Source organism: Rattus norvegicus, chromosome X (assembly GCF_021556685.1).
Source record: "Rattus norvegicus strain SHRSP/BbbUtx chromosome X, alternate assembly SHRSP_T2T, whole genome shotgun sequence".
NCBI lineage: Eukaryota > Metazoa > Chordata > Mammalia > Rodentia > Muridae > Rattus > Rattus norvegicus.
In genome coordinates, this window is record NC_141554.1 from 82,607,828 (window position 1) to 82,625,885 (window position 18,058).

At 38.1% G+C, this 18,058-nt stretch overlaps 1 pseudogene; it reads right to left on the bottom strand.

Annotated features, from left to right (window-relative positions):
* Positions 1 to 7,493: 7,493 nt before the first annotated feature.
* Mtrfr-ps2 (mitochondrial translation release factor in rescue, pseudogene 2) lies at positions 7,494 to 8,029 on the bottom strand (annotated as a pseudogene).
* Between the last annotated feature and the right edge of the window lie 10,029 nt (positions 8,030 to 18,058).

Here is an 18,058-nt window from a genome sequence, read left to right on the forward strand (position 1 = left end):
CCTGCCCACATCCCTGGCCCAAGAGGAAACTGTATAAGGCCTCTGGGCTCCCTTGGGGGAGGGCCCAGGAGCGGCAGGACCCCTGCCTGAGACACCGCCGGAACCTGAAGGAAACAGACTGTATAAACAGTTCTCTGCACCCAAATCCCGTGGGAGGGAGAGCTAAACCTTCAGAGAGGCAGACAAGCCTGGGAAACCAGAAGAGACTGCTCTCTGCACACACATCTCGGACACCAGAGGAAAACACCAAAGGCCATCTGGAACCCTGGTGCACTGAAGCTCCCGGAAGGGGCGGCACATATCTTCCTGGTTGCTGCCGCTGCAGAGAGCCCGTGGGCAGCACCCCACGAGCGAACTTGAGCCTCGGGACCACAGGTAAGACCAACTTTTCTGCTGCAAGAAAGCTGCCTGGTGAACTCAAGACACAGGCCCACAGGAACAGCTGAAGAACTGTAGAGAGGAAAAACTACACGCCCGAAAGTAGAACACTCTGTCCCCATAACTGACTGAAAGAGAGGAAAACAGGTCTACAGCACTCCTGACACACAGGCTTATAGGACAGTCTAGCCACTGTCAGAAATAGCAGAACAAAGTAACACTAGAGATAATCTGATGGCGAGAGGCAAGCACAGGAACCCAAGCAACAGAAACCAAGACTACATGGCATCATCGGAGCCCAATTCTCCCACCAAAACAAACATGGAATATCCAAACACAACAGAAAAGCAAGACCTAGTTTCAAAATCATATTTGATCATGATGCTGGAGGACTTCAAGAAAGATGTGAAGAACTCCCTTAGGGAAACACAGGAAAACATTAATAAACAAGTAGAAGCCTACAGAGAGGAATCGCAAAAATCCCTGAAAGAATTCCAGGAAAACACAATCAAACAGTTGAAGGAATTAAAAATGGAAATAGAAGCAATCAAGACAGAACACATGGAAACAACCCTGGATATAGAAAACCAAAAGAAGAGACAAGGAGCTGTAGATACAAGCTTCACCAACAGAATACAAGAGATGGAAGAGAGAATCTCAGGAGCAGAAGATTCCATAGAAATCATTGACTCAACTGTCAAAGATAATGTAAAGCGGAAAAAGCTACTGGTCCAAAACATACAGGAAATCCAGGACTCAATGAGAAGATCAAACCTAAGGATAATTGGTATAGAAGAGAGTGAAGACTCCCAGCTCAAAGGACCAGTAAATATCTTCAACAAAATCATAGAAGAAAACTTCCCTAACCTAAAAAAAGAGATACCCATAGACATACAAGAAGCCTACAGAACTCCAAATAGATTGGACCAGAAAAGAAACACCTCCCGTCACACAATTGTCAAAACACCAAACGCACAAAATAAAGAAAGAATATTAAAAGCAGTAAGGGAAAAAGGTCAAGTAACATATAAAGGCAGACCTATCAGAATCACACCAGACTTCTCGCCAGAAACTATGAAGGCCAGAAGATCCTGGACTGATGTCATATAGACCCGAAGAGAACACAAATGCCAGCCCAGGTTACTGTATCCTGCAAAACTCTCAATTAAAATAGATGGAGAAACCAAGATATTCCATGACAAAACCAAATTTACACAATATCTTTCTACAAGTCCAGCACTACAAAGGATCATAAATGGGAAAGCCCAACATAAGGAGGCAAGCTATACCCTAGAAAAAGCAAGAAACTAATCGTCTTGGCAACAAAACAAAGAGAATGAAAGCACACAAACATAACCTCACATCCAAATATGAATAAAACGGGAAGCAATAATCACTATTCCTTAATATCTCTCAACATCAATGGCCTCAACTCCCCAATAAAAAGACATAGATTAACAAACTGGATACGCAACGAGGACCCTGCATTCTGCTGCTTACAGGAAACACACCTCAGAGACAAAGACAGACATTACCTCAGAGTGAAAGGCTGGAAAACAATTTTCCAAGCAAATGGTCAGAAGAAGCAAGCTGGAGTAGCCATTCTAATATCAAATAAAATCAATTTTCAACTAAAATTCATCAAAAAAGATAAGGAAGGACACTTCATATTCATCAAAGGAAAAATCCACCAAGATGAACTCTCAATGCTAAATATCTATGCCCCAAATACAAGGGCACCTACATATGTAAAAGAAACCTTACTAAAGCTCAAAACACACATTGCACCTCACACAATAATAGAGGGAGATTTCAACACCCCACTCTCATCAATGGACAGATCATGGAAACAGAAATTAAACAGAGACGTAGACAGACTAAGAGAAGTCATGAGCCAAATGGACTTAACGGATATTTATAGAACATTCTATCCTAAAGCAAAAGGATATACCTTCTTCTCAGCTCCTCATGGTACTTTCTCCAAAATTGACCATCTAATTGGTCAAAAAACGGGCCTCAACAGGTACAGAAAGATAGAAATAATCCCATGTTTGCTCTCGGACCACCACGGCCTAAAACTGGTCTTCAATAACAATCAAGGAAGAATGCCCACATATACTTGGAAATTGAACAATGCTCTACTCAATGATAAACTGGTCAAGGAAGAAATAAAGAAAGAAATTAAAAACTTTTTAGAATTTAATGAAAATGAAGGTACAATATACCCAAACTTATGGGACACAATGAAAGCTGTGCTAAGAGGAAAACTCATAGCGCTGAGTGCCTGCAGAAAGAAACAGGAAAGAGCATATGTCAGCAGCTTGACAGCACACCTAAAAGCTCTAGAACAAAAAGAAGCAAATACACCCAGGAGGAGTAGAAGGCAGGAAATAATCAAACTCAGAGCTGAAATCAACCAAGTAGAAACAAAAAGGACCATAGAAAGAATCAACAGAACCAAAAGTTGGTTCTTTGAGAAAATCAACAAGATAGATAAACCCTTAGCCAGACTAACGAGAGGACACAGAGAGTGCGTCCAAATTAACAAAATCAGAAATGAAAAGGGAGACATAACAACAGATTCAGAGGAAATTCAAAAAATCATCAGATCTTATTATAAAAACCTATATTCAACAAAACTTGAAAATCTTCAGGAAATGGACAATTTCCTAGACAGATACCAGGTACCGAAGTTAAATCAGGAACAGATAAACCAGTTAAACAACCCCATAACTCCTAAGGAAATAGAAGCAGTCATTAAAGGTCTCCCAACCAAAAAGAGCCCAGGTCCAGACGGGTTTAGTGCAGAATTCTATCAAACCTTCATAGAAGACCTCATACCAATATTATCCAAACTATTCCACAAAATTGAAAGAGATAGATCACTACCGAATACCTTCTACGAGGCCACAATTACTCTTATACCTAAACCACACAAAGACCCAACAAAGAAAGAGAACTTCAGACCAAATTCCCTTATGAATATCGACGCAAAAATACTCAACAAAATTCTGGCAAACCGAATCCAAGAGCACATCAAAACAATCATCCACCATGACCAAGTAGGCTTCATCCCAGGCATGCAGGGATGGTTTAATATACGCAAAACCATCAACGTGATCCATTATATAAACAAACTGAAAGAACAAAACCACATGATCATTTCATTAGACGCTGAGAAAGCATTTGACAAAATTCAACACCCCTTCATGATAAAAGTCCTGGAAAGAATAGGAATTCAAGGCCCATACCTGAACATAGTAAAAGCCATATACAGCAAACCAGTTGCTAACATTAAACTAAATGGAGAGAAACTTGAAGCAATCCCACTAAATTCAGGGACTAGACAAGACTGCCCACTCTCTCCCTACTTATTCAATATAGTTCTTGAAGTTCTAGCCAGAGCAATCAGACAACAAAAGTAGGTCAAGGGGATACAGATCGGAAAAGAAGAAGTCAAAATATCACTACTTGCAGATGATATGATAGTATATTTAAGTGATCCCAAAAGTTCCACCAGAGAACTACTAAAGCTGATAAACAACTTCAGCAAAGTGGCTGGGTATAAAATTAACTCAAATAAATCAATTGCCTTCCTCTATACAAAAGAGAAACAAGCCGAGAAAGAAATTAGGGAAACGACACCCTTCATAATAGGCCCAAATAATATAAAGTACCTCGGTGTGACTTTAACAAAGCAAGTAAAAGATCTGTACAATAAGAACTTCAAGACACTGAAGAAGGAAATTGAAGAAGACCTCAGAAGATGGAAAGATCTCCCATGCTCATGGATTGGAAGGATTAATATAATAAAAATGGCCATTTTACCAAAAGCAATCTACAGATTCAATGCAATCCCCATCAAAATACCAATCCAATTCTTCAAAGAGTTAGACAGAACAATTTGCAAATTCATCTGGAATAACAAAAAACCCAGGATAGCTAAAGCTATCCTCAACAATAAAAGGACTTCAGGGGGAATCACTATCCCTGAACTCAAGCAGTATTACAGAGCAATAGTGATAAAAACTGCATGGTATTGGTACAGAGACAGGCAGATAGACCAATGGAATAGAATTGAAGACCCAGAAATGAACCCACTCACCTATGGGCACTTGATTTTTGACAAAGGTGCCAAAACCATCCAATGGAAAAAAGATAGCATTTTCCGCAAATGGTGCTGGTTCAACTGGAGGTTAACATGTAGAAGAATGCAGATCGATCCTTGCTTATCACCCTGTACAAAGCTTAAGTCCAAGTGGATCAAGGACCTCCACATCAAACCAGACACACTCAAACTAATAGAAGAAAAACTAGGGAAGCATCTGCAACACATGGGCACTGGAAAAAATTTCCTAAAGAAAACACCAATGGCTTACGCTCTAAGATCAAGAATCGACAAATGGGATCTCCTAAAACTGCAAAGCTTCTGTAAGGCAAAGGACACTGTGGTTAGGACAAAATGGCAACCAACAGATTGGGAAAAGATCTTTACCAATCCTACAACAGATAGAGGCCTTATATCCAAAATATACAAAGAACTCAAGAAGGTAGACCGCAGGGAAACAAAAATCCCTATTAAAAAATGGGGTTCAGATCTAAACAAAGAATTCACAGCTGAGGAATGCCGAATGTCTCAGAAACACCTAAAGAAATGTTCAACATCTTTAGTCATGAGGGAAATGCAAATCAAAACAACCCTGAGATTTCACCTCACACCAGTGAGAATGGCTAAGATCAAAAACTCAGGTGACAGCAGATGCTGGCGAGGATGCGGAGAAAGAGGAACACTCCTCCATTGTTGGTGGGATTGCAGACTGGTACAACCATTCTGGAAATCAGTCTGGAGGATCCTCAGAAAATTGGACATTGAACTGCCTGAGGATCCAGCTATACCTCTCTTGGGCATATACCCAAAAGATGCCCCAACATATAAAAAAGACACGTGCTCCACTATGTTCATTGCAGCCTTATTTATAATAGCCAGAAGCTGGAAAGAACCCAGATGCCCTTCAACAGAGGAATGGATACAGAAAATGTGGTACATCTACACAATGGAATATTACTCAGCTATCAAAAACAACGACTTTATGAAATTCGTAGGCAAATGGTTGGAACTGGAAAACATCATCCTGAGTGAGCTAACCCAATCACAGAAAGACATACATGGTATGCACTCATTGATAAGTGGCTATTAGCTCAAATGCTTGAATTACCCTAGATGCCTAGAACAAATGAAACTCAAGACGGATGATCAAAATGTGAATGCTTCACTCCTTCTTTAAAAGGGGAACAAGAATACCCTTGGCAGGGAAGAGAGAAGCAAAGATTAAAACAGAGACTGAAGGAACACCCATTCAGAGCCTGCCCCACAAGTGGCCCATACATATACAGCCACCCAATTAGACAAGATGGATGAAGCAAAGAAGTGCAGACCGACAGGAGCCGGATGTAGATCTCTCCTGAGAGACACAGCCAGAATACAGCAAATACAGAGGCGAATGACAGCAGCAAACCACTGAACTGAGAATAGGACCCCCGTTGAAGGAATCAGAGAAAGAACTGGAAGAGCTTGAAGGGGCTCGAAACCCCATATGTACAACAATGCCAAGCAACCAGAGCTTCCAGGGACTAAGCCACTACCTAAAGACTATACATGGACTGACCCTGGACTCTGACCTCATAGGTAGCAATGAATATCCTAGTAAGAGCACCAGTGGAAGGGGAAGCCCTGCTAAGACTGAACCCCCAGTGAACTAGACTGGTGTGGGGAGGGTGGCAATGTGGGGAGGATGGGGAGGGGAACACCCATAAGGAAGGGGAGTGGGGAGGGGGATGTTTGCCCGGATACCGGGAAAGGGAATAACACTCGAAATGTATATAAGAAATACTCAAGTTAATAAAAAAAATAAATAAAATGTAAAAAAAAAAAGAAAAGATATCATCTGCTCATCAAAACCTTTTGGAAATCATTGAAGAAAATAAAGGACAATGGAAGTATGAAAAAAAATGACACTGTACTACTAGGTCAGAGGTACATGCAATCCTAACATTTTGGGATTTGTCTAAAAGAAAAACAAACAAAACCAGACATATTGCATAAGCCTGTACAATCCTAGAATATGGGAGGGAAGCATGAAGGTCAGAAATTCAAGATCATCCTTGACTCCATAACAAGTTCAAGGCCAGCCCCAGGCACATGAGATTCTGTCTTAAAAACAAAGAAGCGTAAAAGGGGATATTTTTATAACCACTGCCAAAGTCAAGAAAGAACTGTCAGCTGTCCATCAAACAGTGGCAACCCAAACTGGCCACTGCTCTTAATGTAATGGCTTTATGTGTGCCACACAGCATTCTTTACATTTATCTTCGTGTATGTTCATATGTGTACACACAGCACAGTACATGTAGGCGTCAGAGGACAGACAACTCTGAGTCAGGCTCAAGAGCAACTGCCTGATAGTTTTATTCTTGGAAGTGTGTATTACTATTTGCTGTTGCCTACCAATTTAAAAAAAAAGTGATGGTTGGAGGCTGGAGCGATTGCTCAGTGGTTAAGAGCACTGACTGCTCTTGCAGAGGTCCTGAGTTCAATTCCCAGCAACCACATGGTGGCTCACATCATCTGTAACTGGATCTGATGCCCTCTTCTGCCATGCGGTTGTACATGCAGATAAAAACTTCATTACATCCATCAGCATGATATTTAGTTTTAAAAGGTTCTTACAATTATTTATGTTGTGTATGTGAGTGTATGTTGTCCTGTGGAGCCCAAAAGGTGGCACTGGATCTCTTAGAGCTGCAACTACAAGGAAGTAGGTTGTGAGCAACCCCGTGTAAGTACTAGGAACTGAACCTGAGACTTCTGCAAGTGTAGCAAGCTCTCTTAACTGCTAAACCAACCAACCCTGTGGCTCCGACTTATTTTAAGACAGTCTCACCGCGTAGGAAAGGCTGCCATAGAACTAGCTATGTAGATGAGGTTGTTCGGAACCTTGCAACAATCCTCCTGTCTTATCTCTCCCAAGTGCTCAGATTGCAGGTGTACACCACATTGCCGAGCTCCAGAATGTTCTCTTTAGATGTTTCGGTGCTGTAGCCAGGCGTTGTCACCATTATTCCTGGAAGTCTTTTGGTATGCATCAGCCTTTTCCTCAGTGATGTTTTGACTTGGTTCCCATAGTTCTTTCAATAACGTCTTCTTTTCTAGAGTCTCCTTTGCTCTTTTCTTCTTCTCTCGCTTTCTCCTCTCACCCTCGAGCTTCTCTTTGTGAACAGGGCTGTTTTCACCATTGTAGAAAACATTCACTTTCTCCTGGAGGATTTTCCGAGCTATCTGTTTTGATCCACAGACCATGTTTGGTGGCAATTGACCACAGTGCCAGAGGATACGTGTTTGAGCACTACACAGTTGCTGGTTTTGTTGGTGGCCAGGCCCCCTGGACCATATCCTTTTACGCACTGTTCTTCGAGCTGACTCTCATTCAGGGAAAGCAGAGCAGGGTAGTCCCTTCCTGCCTGCCACCTGCACAGCAGTGGCAACCATTCCTGGGAAGAGCAATGCTGGCTTCTCTTGAAGCCTGAGCCCCCAGTTCCCAGAGCATATCCTGATCAATGGTGCAGGGAGACGGAGCAAAGCCCAGGTGCTCATGTAAGATGTGGCTTGGTGTGGCAGGACCTGTTTCTGCACCAGTCCCCAGCCGGAAGCATTCAGTGAGAAAATAAACTACGGTGGATCGAGGATGTCTGAGTTTTCCAGGTCTGCTTCTAATATTTGTTATAGTCCAAATATATACCCCTTGACTAAACCTCTCTGTTCATATATCCATACTTTACAAAATTACTTAACTTTGCCCCTGTTAGTTATAGATTTCATGGGATAAAGAAACTATTTCAGCCACCTATGGAAGAAGAAAAATTCTTAACTCTTTTACTGTATATTTTATAAGCAAAAAAAGACAATAAAATAAATAAAACCACAAAATGCACAGAACCTATTCTGATTTTCACCACAAGATGGAACCGTTAGAATTTGGATTATAAAGAGAAAGAATAATTTGAAACTGAGTGAAAACTGCACGATTTTCAAATCTACTCAATTAAATATGTCTTAAATAATCACTTATTGCTTATTGTGTAAAGCAGAAAAATGATATCTATATTTTATACATTCAAGGTGCAAGTTAGTTCCTTGTCTTTTCAAGGAAACTTCTTAGAAGAGATTGCCATGATTTTGTATAAGGTAAGCATTCAGTTCTTAAAAAAGGAAAGCATATCTCTAAGTGGTGCTTTATGTTTTATTTTTATAACATAGAAATCTAAAAGAATAAAGCTTATTATTTGTCCTTTTAGCATAAGAATGCACATGAAAGCTAAAACGCTTCCTCTTCTCGAAGCCTTGATAAACACATTATTTTATTACATGATCAAATATTATAACAATTTATTTTACTTTTATGTTTAATATTAGACAAATACTCATTACCTACTACTTGCAATGTGCTTAAAATGACACAAGTAAGGGTTGGAGAAATGTCAAATATGTATCTATGCGTTCTTCCAGAGGATCGGGTTTCATTTCCCAGCTCACTAACATTTGTAACCTCAGGACCAGGGGTTCTCATACCATCCTCTGACCTCCGTGGTTTCCTGAATGCATGTGGTGGAAAAATCAAGCAAGAAGACACATGCAACACAAATTAAATAAACAATAATATGTTTTAAAAAGCATATATACATAACTTTCCACCATTTAACCTCTATTTTCACTGATGTTATTTATCCTGTGATAGTATTTTCTTGTTTTTATTAGCATATTCTAGTGTTTTTAATTTTTAAATTAATATTATGAATCTCTATGGAAAAACTTGAGTATTACATATGTTACCTTGGTGAATGTGTATGTTGTATGTTGCTCAAATTAGAACCAACTTATGATCTCAAATATTTATCTTTCCTGTAGTGAAAATATAGTAAATTACTTTTAGAAATATTAAGAGTTATAGTCAATATATTATGTAATGATAATGAAAGTTATTTTTATTATCCAACAATAACTAAGGACTCATAGTCAGCTTTTCTCAATTGCCCTCCAGTATAGGGTAACCGGTATTCTACATTCAACTTTTATAAGATGAACACGTTTAAATCTCAAATTTTAATGAAATCATGTAGTACTTGTTCATTTCACTAGTCATAATGATCCTTGCTTCAGGTCATGTTCTAACAAATGAGATAATCTCATACTTCTTCCTGGTGAATACAATTTCATTGTGTATCAGTAATGGTTTGTTTGTTTGTTTGTTTGTTTGTTTGTTTGTTTGTTTGTTTTGTTCTTGGCTGTGTATACCCAACAGTGAAATTGATAGGTCATATAGTAACTTTAAAAACTTTAATTGCCCTGGCAATGGGCAAACAGACATCTTGTGTGTTTGTTTGTTGTTTGTTTGTTGTTCTTTTTATACTAATCATGGGCAGAGCAGATGACAGTCATCATTGTATATCCTAGCTTGATGCCTGGCTTGGTAACCAGAGCTGTCTAATGCCTAAGACTCATAGAAATCAAATCAAATCAAATCAAATCCTGGCAGTACAGTGTAGGAGGAAGAAGGCAGACTGCCATACCACACACAGACTTGCCCTCCAGTACAAGCAGGTCATAGACAGTCTTGTGCCACAATGCCATGCATCATGGATAGAAGATGTTACCATAGGGTCTACCAGTTGCATAGCTAGCCTACAATAGAGATATTATAATGTGCGAATTTGTGATTCTCACATCATACTGGGCAGCAGTAGAGCTGGCTCCGGATGGGTGGGTAGAGGAGATTAGCCCAGAGGAAGTAAGAGCAGGAGCGATTGCCCTGCCTCCTGCTGCTGGTGGCTGCCCTGGCTGGCCTAGCTGGAGCAGTACTGGAGAAATCCCACCCAGGCACACATCCAGGGCTCTGAATTGGCCCACTCCAAACTCTATATCATCTGAGAATGATTAGGGTGTGTAAAAGGGCCAGTCTTGCTGTTCTAAAGCTGCAAGGTCTCCATGAAACAGGGCAGTAACAGGATAACCTGGAGGAGTCCTGATGAGGATCCAATATTGATGGTCACAGAAGCTAGAGATCTTGAACCAGACCAATGAATCATCGCAATGAACATTTGCAGGTGAAGATATGTGGACAGAGGGATATACTTTGGGACACACTGTGAATTGCTACAGCTTCAACAATGAAATGTTTTCTATGCTTTGTGTTATTTTTGTTCTCTGTTTTATTTTGTGAGGGAAGTTTGTAAGGGTGAAGGGGACAGGGAGATGAGGAGAAGTGTGGTATATCATGTGAAACTCACAAAGAATCAATAAAAGTTTTTAAAACCTTAAATGTCTTTATCTCTTCCCTCCCTCCCTCTGCTTGCTCTTTCTTTCTCTTTCCTTCCTTCCTTCCTTCCTTCTTCCTTTCTTCTTTCTTTCTTTTTCTTTCTTTCTTTTCTTTCTTTCTTTCTTTCTTTCTTCCTTCCTTCCTTCCTTCCTTCCTTCTTTCTTTCTTTCTTTCTTTCTTTCTATCTTTCTTTCTTTCCTGTTTACATCCTGACTATCGTTTCCTTCCTCTCCTCCCAGTTCCTCCCTCTCACCGCCAAACAGGGGGCGCAGGACTGTTCTGGGTCCTCTGCATATACCTTACAGTTGTGTAGCTTGGTCTTCTTATGTAACTGCTACCAGTCCACAGGGCCTGTCTCTGACTCTGTTGCCTGTGCTTGGGGGACTTTTTCCTATGATCAGGTTGCTTCATGTAGAATTAATAGGGAAGTATCTAGTCTTACTGCAACTTGATAAAAATCTTATTTATTTATTTATCTATTTGTTTATTTATCTATTTATAGGAACTCTTGCAATATTTTTCAGAATTTCTGTACTATTTTTTATTCCTGTTACTAATGTATCACTATTTCATTTTTCTCTGTAATCTTGCTAGAACTTGGTATCTTTAGTTATTTCAGTAATGGTCACTTAACATGATAGCACACTGTGATTTGCATCTACCTGATGATAGTGAATGTTGAGTTTTTTTCATATACCTCTTGACCAGTTGTTTTTACCTATTAAATAAGCATTTATTTGTGATTATTACCTGTCGTGGTTTGAATGAGAATTGTCTCTCTATAGGTTCATGAATTTGAACACTTGGCAGTGCAATTTTGGGAAGGTTGTAGAATGTTTAGGAGGTGGATCACTGCTGTATATCATTAGCTATGGGGGAACTTTAGGTATTTAGAACCTCATGCCATTTCCAGGTCACACTCTCTGCTTTGTGTTTGTAATTGAAGTTTTCCCTTCTCAACCCCTGGAATCTACTGCAATGTCTGCATCTTTCCCCCATAACTGCTTCTTGCTGCTATGCTTCCCTGCCTTGATGTACTGACTCTTATCCATCTGGTATAGAAAGCCAAATAAACTCTTCCATAAGTTACATTTTAAATAGTATTCTATCACAGCAACAAGAACGTAGCTAATATATTGCCCTATGGTTACTTCCAGTCATTTCATACACTGATATCTTTAAAATAAATGTTTAGTTTGTTTGTATATTTAATAACAAAAGAGGTCTGGTATTCTTTATGTATAAGTGTCTGAAAATCGCTGACGGAAGACTCCAGACTCAGATAGTATGCAAAACCAAAGAGGATTTATTCTCCGGAAACAAAGAGCATGAGGGAGTCAACCATTCTTTGAAATGTTGACCCCAGATAAAGGCAAGCAGACCTTCTTACAGGGAACCAGGGGAACTCTCTAGAACAATTAGGTAACTAAAATTTCATTGGTGGGTTCTAGGAGGTCACAGGTGACCGTGGTGTACATTTCTATATCATGAGCATTCAATCATGTGATGAAACACAGATGGCCCCCCTTTAGGAGATAAGATATATACCCATTTTTGTGGTTATCTCCAGGCTGCTCTTTGGGAGAGGGTTTTATGATCTTGTTCTGGATTTTATGGTCTGTTCCTAAAGCTGGTGTCTTATGACCTAGTTTCTACTTATTCCTGAAGCTGGTGCCTTACAGCTATTATTGAAAGCAAGCCTGGTTCTCAAAATGGAGACAAATGTGGTCTTTAGAGGGGGACAAATGGTGTTTATGTTGTCCTTTCATATGTATCTTTACTATCAGCACATACCATATATTGGAAAGACATTCATTCCTCCAGATTACTTTCTAAGTGACTTTACTAAAACCAAAACAAAACAAATCAGTTCTTTGTAGACACATGCATTTAGTTCTAAGCTCTATATTCTGTTCTACTGCCCTGAATCTTTGTTCTCTCAGCAGCATACCATTTGATTATACCAACTTTGTAGCGTACTTTGATATAGAGTATTCTATTCTTTTGATTTTTTTTCTTTTTTAAAATTAAGATGACTTTGGCTATTCATGGTTGTTTTGTGATTCTGCATAAGTTTTGGAATGTATTCGCTTTCATTAAATATGGTACACATGCTTTTTAGACAGGAATGACAATTTATGTTTAGATCATATTGCTCAGCGTGGGCATTTTTGATAACATTAATATTTCAACATGTAGACTCAGGAGGTCTTTTCATTATTTTCTATACTTTAATTTTGTTCAATGATATTTTATTTTGTTTTCATTTAGAGGTCCATAATATATATTGGATATCTATTTATCTATTAAAATTTGTGTGGAACACAAGAGACTTCACATAGCCAAAAACAAAAATCTAAGCAGAAATAACATAGGTAAAGTTAATCACATTATCTGACTTCAAATTATACTATACCATTATAAAAAGAGAAGAATTTTGACAAGATATTGGCACAATAATACAAGACACAAAGAAAAATATATCTATGGAACCCAATTTTTGACATCATTTACTTTCAGGATCTCTCTGTTTAGTTTTTTATCTGGATTATGTGTCTATTGGAGAGAATGAGATATTAAGCCACCCATTATTACTGTCTGAGTATCTATATGTGACTTTTATCTATATTAGTGTAGCTTTTAGGAACTTTGGAACTCTTGTGTTTAGTGCATAGATGTTTAGAATAGCAATTCCTTTAGTGGATTTTTTTTCCTTTGATGAATATGTAGTGTCCTTCCCTACCTCTTCTATTAGCTTTGGTTCGAAGTCTCTTTTTTCAGTTATTAAAATGACTGTATGATTTGCTTCTTGGGTCTGTTTCATGAAATATATTTTTCCAATCTTTTACTCTATAGCAATGTCTATTTTCTCTATACAGCAGAAAATCCTGTTTTCAGATCCAATCTGTTAGTATGTGTCTTTTTTATTGGGGAACTAAAACAATTGATCTTCAGAGTTACCAATGAACGGTGTTTATTGATTTCTGTTATTTTGTTATGGTGGCACAATTCCTGCCCTCCTTTTGATTTGCTTGTCTAAAATTACTTATTTCTTGTGTATTCTTGGGTATAGTTAAACCAATTAGGTTAGAGTTTTCCTTCTAGTATCTTCTGTAGGACTGGACTTTTAGGCAGACAGTGCTTAAATTTGGGTTTATTGTGGAATGTCTTATTCTTTCTATTTTTTTCTGAACTCTGGGTGGGTGGTTCAACTCAGGTATTCTGGCCCCAAAACTGCACTCTAAGCTGACTGATTCAAACTGGCTTATCTTTCTTTTCCCTGAAATTATCATTTTGGAAAAACTGCCTCTGAATTCTATGAACTGAACTGCACTGAATGCACTGACTGTACAAACTGAATGGAACTGCAGGAACTCAACTTCACTGAACCACTCCAAACTGAACTCAACTAAACTTTATTGCATTGCTGGAACTCAACTGAACCGCACTCACTGAATTGCTTTTTCCACCTGACTCACTCTGCTGCTCTTCTAAGTCACCTCTCTTTCTTATCTGTTCTTGTGTGAGCTGGGCGTATTATTTTACTCAGTCTGTCTAATCTTTGATTAATTATTTTGTCTGCCTCTCAATTAAATGTCACTTTAAACATGGCTGCTTCCTTCTGTAAACTAACTTTACCTTGTTTGGGATTAAAGTGTGAACTAAGAGTGTGTCTGCATTCCAGCCTAGAGAGATTAAAGGTGTGTGGCATGTCTGAATTCCAACTGATTACTAGAAGGTCTTTGAATGTGATCCTTTGCCAGAGCAGCCATGTTGTTTGTTGCTAGATTAAATTTCCTCTACAAGTTTTCTGCTGTCCTCTCTGGATCTTTAAGAGTATGGTGGTCATTCTTTGCCTAGTAGGGAATCCTTCTGAGATCCTGCCAGTTTTGACCACTAGGTGTGCCGGTAGAAGGGTGTTTCTAGGTGTTAGAGATGACACTAAAGAACTTTGAGGGCCTAGATAGATAGGGTCTGCAGGAAAAAAGAATGGCAATGTGCTACTAGGAACTGAATAGACTCCTGGGAATGGGAGCAGAGAGGAAGGAAAGTTGACAGCAAGTTGTCTGCTACAGAACTGTAAAGAAACTTTCTGGGTTTGAATTAAAGCATAGGAGGGATTGCTTACCTCGTTTCCTGGCCCACACGTCTAGCAGGTTTCCAGGGAGAGTCTGAATTTTGGTGTCTGAGATGTATATATGCTTAGAAATACAATATTTTCTTGATTAGCTGATGCCTTTGGTTAATATGAAGGGCCCTTCTTTGTCTCTCTGATTAGTTTTACCCTAAAATCTATTTTGGCAACTACTAGTATTCCAACACCTTTCTGATTGTGAATCTTAATTTAGTACCTATAACTGAGTTTCTATCTTTTGACTAAATGAGACCATTGTTATTTAAGGTTATTATTGAAAGTTGTATGCAGATTATAGTGAGGGGTTTTTGCTGGTTTGTGTTTTTAGTTGTGCTTTTCATTTCATTTAGTTGTGCATTCATTTTTTTTATAATCTCTTATCTGTGCATATTTTTCTACAGTTTTAAATATTTTTTGCTTATTATAATTTTTAGGCTATTGTGTTATAAATTTTTCTTCTCATTCAACTATGACAGATAGATTTTCTGGGTACAGTCATGTAAGTTGACAGCTGTAGCCTTTTAGAACTTGGAGTATATTGCTCTAGGCTCCACTGGCTCTCAGAAGAATACAATGAGCTGTTATCATAGGTTTTCCTTTATATATGGCTTATGTTTTTCTCTCTTACAGATTTCAATGTTTACTCTTTGTTCTATTTATTTAGTGTTTTAACTATGCTGTCTACAGGGTGTTTCTCTTCTGGTCTTGTCTATTTTTGGTTCTGTATGTTTCTTGTGTTTAGATGGCTTGTCTCTTGTTTGGAAAAGTTTTCTTCTATTATCTTGATACAGGACTGATTTATGCCATTTCCTTGGGTTTTCTTCCTTTTGACCTATAGCTATAATTTGTACCTTGTTTAAACAGTTCTCTTTTTAAAATGTTTTATATTAATTATTTCTTTGGGTTAGATTTTCTAATTTATTTCTGAGTCCTGATATTCTTTCTTCTGTTTGATTAATTTTACTTTCTCTCAAATTTTATAATTTTGATATTGGGTTTTAAAATCTCATCTTTATTTCAGTGTATGTCTTCTTTAATGTGTCTATTTCTTTATTCACCTTTAAAATCCTGGATTTTCTTCACTTTACTCAGCTGCCATTTTTATTTGCTTGTATACCAATCATTGTTATCCTCTTGAAATTCAGTGAAATGTTTTTGTATTTTCATTAAATTTCTTATATTTTTGATAAAGTTTATGATTTTTCTTTGAAATTCTGTCTGAGGTTTCATCTAAGTTTTTCTTGTTAGACATGAGTTCTATAGGACTAGTGGACTTAATTTGAGACATGCTGTTTTAACCATTCTTGTCCTGTTTTTCCATTTGACCTAGCCATGTGGACATTTTCCTTTAGTTGTATATCTGATGTAATCCTCTGACTTTCTTTATCCTGGGACTGTGTAGGAGCTTCACAACTTGAACTAGGCAAAGTAAATGAGGTGGTTGAGTTTTAAACTGGATCAGGCAAATATGGTTCACAAACCATTGGTTTTGAGCTAGACTTTTGGGTTCAGAGATGGTAGTGGGCAAAAAGAGGGATGGAAGAGGAAAATGGTGTTTTACCATGTAGAGGTGGTTCTTGAACAAACCAACATTAAAGGCCATAGATATTATGATCCTAGGCCTGTGTGTATAGAGATTGCCACAGGTAGAAAGAAGGAATGGGAGAAGTGGTAGGAAAAGAAGAAACAACATATCTTACAAATGGGCTTTACAAACAAAGGGTGGTTCTAGACCAAGTCTGAAAGCAGTCTGTGGTTGTGCAAATGTCAAGATATGGTATTTTGGGATCTTACTATAGAGTACCATTCAGTGAGAGACTTCAATCACCAGTACTAATCAACAAGGAAAAAAACGTATTATTACAGCAACATGAATTCTAGAAGAGATAGAAGTACACTTTAAATGGATTAAATTATTCCTAATATATTATCAGTGACTATAAGCTCCAAACAAAGGAAACTATTGTAGAATGTAGTATGGAGCTAAAATTATGTAGAATAAATCCAGATATAACAAATGAACAAGATAAATGAAGGAATTAGAGACAGGTTTAAAAAATATGGGAGAAAGTGGGTTAAAAATGAAAACAAAAACCTAACAAAATGGTGGAGCCTGTTTACCCATCCAGTCTGTTAGTCTATGATTTTTTTAATTGGGGAATTGAGTCCATTGATGCTAAGAGATATTATGGACATTGATTGTTACTTCCTGTTATTTTTGTTGTTAGAAGTGGAATTTTGTTTGTGTGGATCTCTTCTTTTGGGTTTGTTGAAAGAAGATTCATTTCTTGCTTTTACTTGGGTGTAATTTCCCTCCTTTTGTTGGAGTTTTCAATCTATTATCCTTTGTAGGGTTGTGGAAATATATTGTGTAAATTTAGTTTTGTCATGGAATATCTTGGTTTTTCCACCTATGGTAATTGAGAGTTTTGTTGGGTATAGTAGCCTGGGCTGTCATTTTTGTTCTCACGGTTTGTATGACTCTGCCCAAAATCTCCTAGCTTTTTAAGTCTCTGTTGAGAAGTCTGGTGTAATTCTGCTAGGTCTACCTTTATATGTTACTTAACCATTTTCCCTTACTTTTTTTTAATATTCTTTCTTTGTATTGTGCATTTGGTGTTTTGGTTATAATGTGACAGGAGAAATTTCTCTGCTGGTTCAATCTATTTGGGGTTCTCTAGGCTTCTTACATATTGGTGGGCTTCTCTTTCTTTAGGTTAGGGAAGTTTTCTTCTATAATTTTGTTGAAGATATTTATGGCCCTTTGATTTGGGAATCTTTGTTTTCTTCTATAACTATTGTCCTTAGGTTTGGTCTTTTCAGTGTGTCCTGGGGTTCCTGGATGTTTAGGCCTAGGAGCTTTTTTCATTTTTCATTTTCTTTGACTTTTGTGTCAATGTGTTCTATGGTATCATCTGCCCCTGAGATTCTCTCTTCTATTTCTTGTATTCTGTTGGTGATGCTTGCATTATGATTCCCAATCTCTTTCTTAGTTTTTCTGTCTCCAGGCTTGGCTCCCTTTGTGATTTCTTTACTGTTTTTATTTCCATTTCTAGATCCTGGATGGTTTTGTTCAATTGCTTTGTTGTTTAGTTGTTTTCCTTTATTTCTTTAAGGGACTCATGTGTTTCCTCTTTAAGGGTGTCTACCTATTTACCTGTGTTCTCCTGTATTT